The sequence below is a fragment of the Lissotriton helveticus genome, chromosome 2_1, assembly GCF_964261635.1.
Source record: "Lissotriton helveticus chromosome 2_1, aLisHel1.1, whole genome shotgun sequence".
In the NCBI taxonomy this organism is placed as follows: Eukaryota; Metazoa; Chordata; class Amphibia; order Caudata; family Salamandridae; genus Lissotriton; species Lissotriton helveticus.
Genome location: NC_136059.1, coordinates 1,701,913,110 through 1,701,920,191, shown reverse-complemented (window position 1 = coordinate 1,701,920,191; position 7,082 = coordinate 1,701,913,110). Strand labels below are relative to the sequence as shown.

At 44.0% G+C, this 7,082-nt stretch overlaps 1 long non-coding RNA gene across 1 annotated transcript in view; it reads right to left on the bottom strand.

Annotated features, from left to right (window-relative positions):
* Positions 1 to 820: 820 nt before the first annotated feature.
* The window catches only part of LOC144819910 (uncharacterized), a 181,611-nt gene continuing 175,349 nt past the window's right edge, over positions 821 to 7,082 (bottom strand). The window contains exons 3-4 of the long non-coding RNA XR_013607619.1: positions 1,050 to 1,109; positions 821 to 919 (exon numbers count right to left, since the gene is read on the bottom strand). This is a non-coding gene — a long non-coding RNA (uncharacterized LOC144819910). The remainder of the gene's footprint in view (positions 920 to 1,049; positions 1,110 to 7,082) is intronic.

The following is a 7,082-nucleotide window of genomic DNA, read 5'->3' as shown; positions in this document are numbered from 1 at the left end:
ATTAGGCATTTGGGTAGTGGCTGTTTTGGGGATTTGTGGAATTTGTTCTTTTAAAATTAGGCTTGTAGGTTTTTGGGAACCTGTACTAGCTTCTTTAATGTTTTCTAATGCTGTTCTGACTTCTATTTCTGTTACATTTGGAGGGTGGTTGTGTTCCCTGGTGTAAAGGACAGTTGCTTCTCTAGTTGTTGCTCTTCCATAACATTTGTTAGAGTAATATTTGCAACATTTCCAATTTACTTTCATCCCAAATTGTTTCTCTTGGGTATAAGTATAACCCATGTAGCAGAGTAATAGTTTCCCTTTTTGACTGGTAACAAATTCAGCTCCTTCTGTCATTTTCTCCTTTTTAAATCTATAAGAAATATATGGTATAGTTATTATAGTTCTAGTTATATGTATTTTAAGTGGGAATTATCAATATTTATCTTGTGCATGCTTACCTTTGGTTGAAGTTTAGTCTGTGATTTTGATGTTCTTTACTCTTTTCCTTGTGGTCTGTCTTTTCTGGTGTTTCTTTGCTTGAAAAAAACATTTATATGTGTTAATTGTTTAGTTATATTTTTTTGGGTAGCTTTTACATGTTTTCCTATAAGTTAAAGCTTTTACTTATTTTATCTTTTGGAAAAGTTTTTGGATATACTTACTTTGGTAGTTGTATCTTTGTTTCTTGAATTCTGTTCTCAGATATTTGTTGTTAGTGGATGTTGTAGTGGTGCTAGAAAAAAATAAGGATATATGCATAAATTATTACAATATGTTAGCAATTTTTAATTCTTTAGGAGTTACTGTTTGTGACATCATTTAATTGACTTACTTTGTATTAGTTGCTTGTTATGCTGAGTTTTAATGCTGTTGTAGGTGTAAGGCAATCTGTTCACTTTTCTGTTGTGGCCTGTATTTTCTTTGATGTATTTATCTGTAAAAAAAATATATAAACATTAAAATCCATATTTAGAAACATATTTTTGGTAGCAGGTCTGTTTGCTGTTTTAATGTTAAAGCTTCAATTAATTAATGTTGTTCGAGAAAAAATAGAAAATAATTACTTTGTTAGTAGTTTCGTACTTTTCTTCTTAGGTTTTTCTGTTCTTTAGTAGTGAAGATTTCTGTAGTGGTAGGAGATAATATACAATACATATGTATGAGTAATAAGTCCTTTTTACTAACTGTGTAATTTTAGCAGTTCTTTTAATTAAGTTACATTTTGTTACTTACTTTCAATCCTCTTAATGGTAGGTTGAATCTTAGTTTTCTTGTAGGCGTCCTCAAATGTATCCACAGTATTCTTTCCTGTCTTCTACTTTTCTCAGGTAATTTGTTTGTTGGATGTAATTGTTTATATAGTGTTTTGGAGTTAGTAATTAGTTAGCTATTGGTGAGTTTATGTTTGTACTGTTTTGATTCGTTGGTTTGTATTTTTGAAAAACTGTTGGTGTAATTAATTACCATATATGGTAAACGCTAATTAATGTTGAGCATACATACCTTTATATAATATGTTAAAGAAATAATTTATAAATGTGTAAATCATTTATTTTACAATGTGAAAATATTTTTATTTATAAATTGTTGTAAAATGTTAGTTCTAGTGCTAATAGTAATTTTTTAATGTTTAACAGTGTTATAGAATAATAATTAAAAAGTTCGATATTGCTTAAATAACGATATTATTGTAGTCGATATTTTTACTCTCGATATTTTTAACGTACTGTTTATAAATTTTAATTATCGATATTTAAATATTGCGATATATATGTGCTCGATATAATTGATATCGATGTTTATGTATTGCGATATTTTAATTTCGATATTTGTGTATGTGTTTAAATAAGTATAGGATGACGATATATTTGATGTCGATATTTTTGTGTCGATAATTTTGTACTACGATAATGTGTGTTCCGATATTATGTCATAGATTCAATGGTAGGATCTCTTTTATTTTGATGTTTTTGTCATTAGTGAACAAGCCGTCTAGCGTGTGGCCGGCTTCATGTGTACTGTGAGAAACCAGTTGCATCAGACTCAAGGATTCTAAGTCCGATAGGAGTCTGTTGGTGTCTTTGTCTTCCAAGTTTTCTAAAGCAAAGTTAAAGTCGCCTAGGATAGTGGTTGTATTATCAGTAGCAAGAGATTCAAGTATGTCCGTAAAGGAGGCTAGAAATTCAGTTTTGCTACCTGGGGGGCGATAAAGTAAGATGCCTTTAAGGCGTTGGGAAGGTGTGAGTGCAATGTAGAATTGTATAGCTTCACAGGTGGTAAGGGGAACTGGACTTATAGTGGTTTTAAGATGGTTACGATATATTACGGCAATTCCACCACCTGTTTTTCGGGCCCTATCCTGCTTGAGAACATTATAACCTTCCGGGACCGCAACTAATAAGTCAGGCTCTGATGAAGGGTTGGTCCATGTTTCGGTAATAAAGAGAAGATCAAGTTTTAGGGAAGTTATAAAATCGGCGATTTCTTCTTTATGTTTACATAGCGACCTTGCTTTGATAAGGGCTGCTAAGATGTGAGGCGTTTTGTTTGTTATTAGGAAATAGGGGGTGAATGGTGTTGGGGTCGAGTGCAGAGAGAATTTTAAAATCGCAATGTGCACAGGTTTTAGGGAGGTAATGGTTTTCATTAAAAGTAAAAACAGTACCTGAGCATTTTTCGGTAGGGCGCAGGTTTAATAGGGCCTGCCGAGAGTAGACTCCTAAACAAACCTATCAGAAGTTGAACTTATGGCATGGAAGTAGCAGAAAGATCTCTGCAGCAAAAGCGGAATTCGCCAAACTACCTTAATTAACTACACTTCTAATATTCTGAGATCTTTGGGAGTGAGGCTTTGTGGCTCCATGTTACACTCGAAGCTTGTTCCTACTAAATTATCCTAAAAGAAAAGTGACGCTGTGTACTTTAGAAGCAAAGATGCATTTATTGTAAGTTCTGTACGTACCTGCCGTGTTTATGCAGATTGCGGGGAACAGCCTGAACACATTGTAACGTGACCAGGGTCAGTGGATGGGGAAGGTGGGAGGGTGTTAGGGGTGTATGTTGACTCTGGTAGATTACCACTTCTTGATGTCTTTATTACTTTCTAGAATGTTACATCATAAAATGGCCACGCAGTTGAGTGCACATTTTCTCGCTTTTTGTAAACTCAATCAGCTTTTAAGTCCTTTATGTTCCCACCTGGACATTATTTACTCACCCCACAAACTCCGTCCCTATTGACTTATACCTAAATGTATCTGATGTGTTTACTCAGTTGGTTTGTTCAGGTCATGAGAACCTGGTTTGTATTGTTTTGGTCTCTTGACAATGTCTCGTGCTCCACCTCTTTTCAAGCATAACTCCTTTTAATCCTTACAGCCTATTCTCCATAGTCAACCACGCTTAATTGGGCAGCATTATAATCAAATCCTAATAAGGCTAAGCAGAGGTCTCACGCTTCACGTCATCTGGTCCTGCTTTTAGTTGGACTAGAGATACCTTTGGCTGTTTTCGAGAAGATCCATAATAAAAAATACTTACATATATAACAAATTTTGTACAGTCCTCTTCACCCATTGCGCTATTTTAGGGGCATTCGCAATTCATGCCCACCCACCACAGAATACAGAATGGAGTAAAGGGTCAGCCAAACCTCGTTAGCTGCCTTACACTGCAAGTGATGGCATTTAGTCTCACCACATGTTCACTGGTGGCCATTTATATATTTTTCTATTCAAACATGTGCCGGCCAACTTTTGACAGCAGCATTTTTTTTTCACAACACATTTTTTATTTGTAGGATCGGGCAAGTAATACGTGTGGCTCCCCACATTCAGGAGAACACCACCAAGCATTGTGGTACAGTTACAGCATAGGACCAAGCGTCCAATCAAGTAGTCAAGAGAAAGCAATTATAAAAGAATACAGCTATACCCTCCCCTACCCCTACTAACCCCAACTACCCAACCCTCCCACCTCCACCCCTGTGCCCCACCCTACCCCCGTGCACGTGTGTACAGATAGCCTCGGTGTGTAATCGTGATATGATACTCGTGGCGTATTGCAAGGACTTGCAAATATCAGGGGACTAAAGATCTTCCTCCAGTTCTGCCGGAGGGTCCAGTGTCAACCCCCTATAATCAGCCCACCTCTTCCATATCTTGAAATGTTTGCGGGGGCACCCTCGTGCTTCAAAGATCGGTCGCTCCAGGCCCATGCAAAAGTCCATTCCGGCTCTCCATGCACACAGGGGGGGGGCCCTCACATCTTTCTAAGCCCGAGCTAGGTCTCTTTTGGCCACCACCAGTCCCAGGAGCAACAGGTGACGTTTATATATGTTTCCACCAACCCCCTCCAAGATGTGGAGTAGGCCCAGACGATGAGTGCGAGAAAGAGTCCAACTCAGTACTTCAGACAGGCAGCCCCACACACCCCTCCAGAAGCCCACCAGCCTAGGGCACGACCATATCGTGTGGAGCAAAGTGCCCACCGCATTTCCGCAGCGCAAACATTCCGGGGATCTGATCAAGCCTGCCTTCCACAGACGCTCACGGGTGTAGTAGGCCCTATGGAGAATTTTGAATTGGATCAGTCTAAACCGTATAGCAATGGCTGCCCCCTTAGGGGACTCTAGAGCTTCCCTCCAGTCATCTTCATCGAGGGGGCCAACATCGGCTTCCCAAGTCGTCTTTAACGGAAGAAGGGTGGAGGAGCAATGCGTGACCATCGTCTGATATATACGAGAGACTTTCTTATCCCCCAGATCACCCATAAAGACTTTTGCCTCAATGGGACTAAATTCGGGAAGCGATTCTATGTTGGTAATACTGGGCATTAGTGCGTGTCGGAGTTGTAAGTACCGAAAAAATTGGGACTGGGGCATATTAAATTCGGTGCTGAGTGCCTGAAAGGACTTGAGCGTCGTCCCGGACATCACATGTCCTAGCTGTGAAATCCCGATCGCATCCCAGCCGTCAAATCCTGATAAGGCCGACAATTCGGGTAACAGGCCGTTATGCCATAGCGGCGTCTCAGCGGTCAGTCGACCCCACCAGCCCATGCGGCGCAAGGCCTGTCGCCAGACAGCAAAAACGAGTCTCGTGACCCTCGGCAGCCTCCGGCGCAAGCGGGCCGAGTAGAGGACTGTGTGGAGCGTATTGTCGCCCATCAATGTGCGTTCCAGGGCATAGGCCGGATCCCCGCCGTCGCCATACCACCATTCGTTCAGGATAAGTAGATGAGCGGCTTGGTAATAGGACAGTAGATCCGAGGTGGCCAGGCCTCCGCAGTAAGTGGACAAGAAGCACGTACGTAGTGCTACTCTGGCCGTCCCCCCAGCCCATAGAAAGCGGCCCAAGATCGAATTGACCTGTCGGAACCACCGGGGTGCAATTGGATAGGGATGATTCTGCAATTGGTAGAGGAGACGCGGGAGTGCGACCATCTTAAAAATTGCAGATCTGCCAAATATAGATAGGGGCATCCGAGACCAAGCTTTGACATCGGTCTGAACTCGGTCCCAAACGGGCACTATGTTGCGTTCCCAGGCAATGTTTGCTGACTCCGACAGGAACACCCCCAGATATTTCAGGCCATGCGTAGCCACCTGCAGCCCCGACGTCCAGGGACCCGTTACGGTGTCTCCACTCAGCACCCAGAGGGTAGATTTACGCAGGTTCAAATATAGGCCCGAGATGTCCCCAAAGATTCGCATAATTTCTAGTACGCGCGGTCACGAGCGCTGCAGATCGGTAAGAAAGAAAAGGACATCGTCCGCGTAAAGCGCAATCCTATCCGATAAGCTGTCGTTCCATACAAAGCCCCGCATTTGCGCATCTATACGCACCCAGGCAGCCAACGGCTCCATAAGTAGAGCGAATAGATAGGGGGAAAGCGGGCATCCCTGTCGGGTCCCTCGTCCAATTTGAAACGTCTCCGACACCGCCCCTGCAACCCGCACCGAGGCCGTAATGTCTGTGTATAGTAGCCTGATATAGGACAGGAAAACCGGGCCTAGATTGAGACGGGGCAAAAGTGCAAAAAGGTATGCCCAGCTGACGGAGTCAAAGGCTTTGTTAATGTCAGCTAGCAACAGAGCCGCCTGCTCTCCTGTGGCTCCCATGGCGTCAATCGCCGCCTGTGCGCGTCGGATGTTATGCCGCGTCGCTCTATGAGGCATGAACCCGGCCTGGTCCGGATGCACTAGGTCTGTTATATGCGGGGATAAACGATTCGCTAGGGCCCTAGCCAGGACTTTAGCCTCAATATTGAGTAATGAAATGGGGCGATATGAGTCGTGCCTCTCTGGGGGTCTACCTGGTTTCTGAAAGACTACGATTTCGGCATGTCGCCAGTCTCGGGGCAGTGTGCCCTGTTCACGCGCTGTCTCAAGCGCACGGTGATAGTGGGACCCCAGCTGTACATGAAACTTCTTATAAAACTCACTCGGGTAGCCACTCGGGCCAGGGACTTTTCCGGTATTAAGCTGTCCCAGGGCATCGCCCAGCTCCTCAGCTGTAAGGGGTGCATCGAGGGCCTTCCTAGTTTCATCCGACACCGCCTTGGGGGGCATGTCCTCGATAAATTTAGTCACCTCGTCAGCTGATAGGCGGTCGCATGGGGCGTACTGAGTAGCAAAGTATGTGGCAAAACTCGCTGCTAGCTCGACTGGGTCAGTAAGGACCTCGCCGTCGTCGGACATGAGTCCTGGCAGCGTAAGCGGCTGGAGGTGGCGTTGGCAGAGTCTATGAAGCATCGTACATGCCTTGTCCCCCCATTGGTATATTCTACTGCGTGTGGCTAGCCACGCCTGTTTTGCTTCATCGAGTAGGACAGATGCATAGGCTTGTTGAGCCTGGAGAAGTAGTCGTAACCCGGCTTCATCACCCCCCACCCGGTTCTGCTCTTCCAAAGTTTCCACCTGCGTGGCCGCTTCTGCGATCATGTCCCGCCGCTTCCGATGGGCCGCGGCACACCACGCGATGTCCACTCCCCGTATAGTGGGCTTCATGGCCTCCCACACCACCCCGGCGTCAATGTCTCCCACTAGGTTCTCTCGCCAATACAGGTCTAACGCTTCACGCAAGTGCGTCACATAG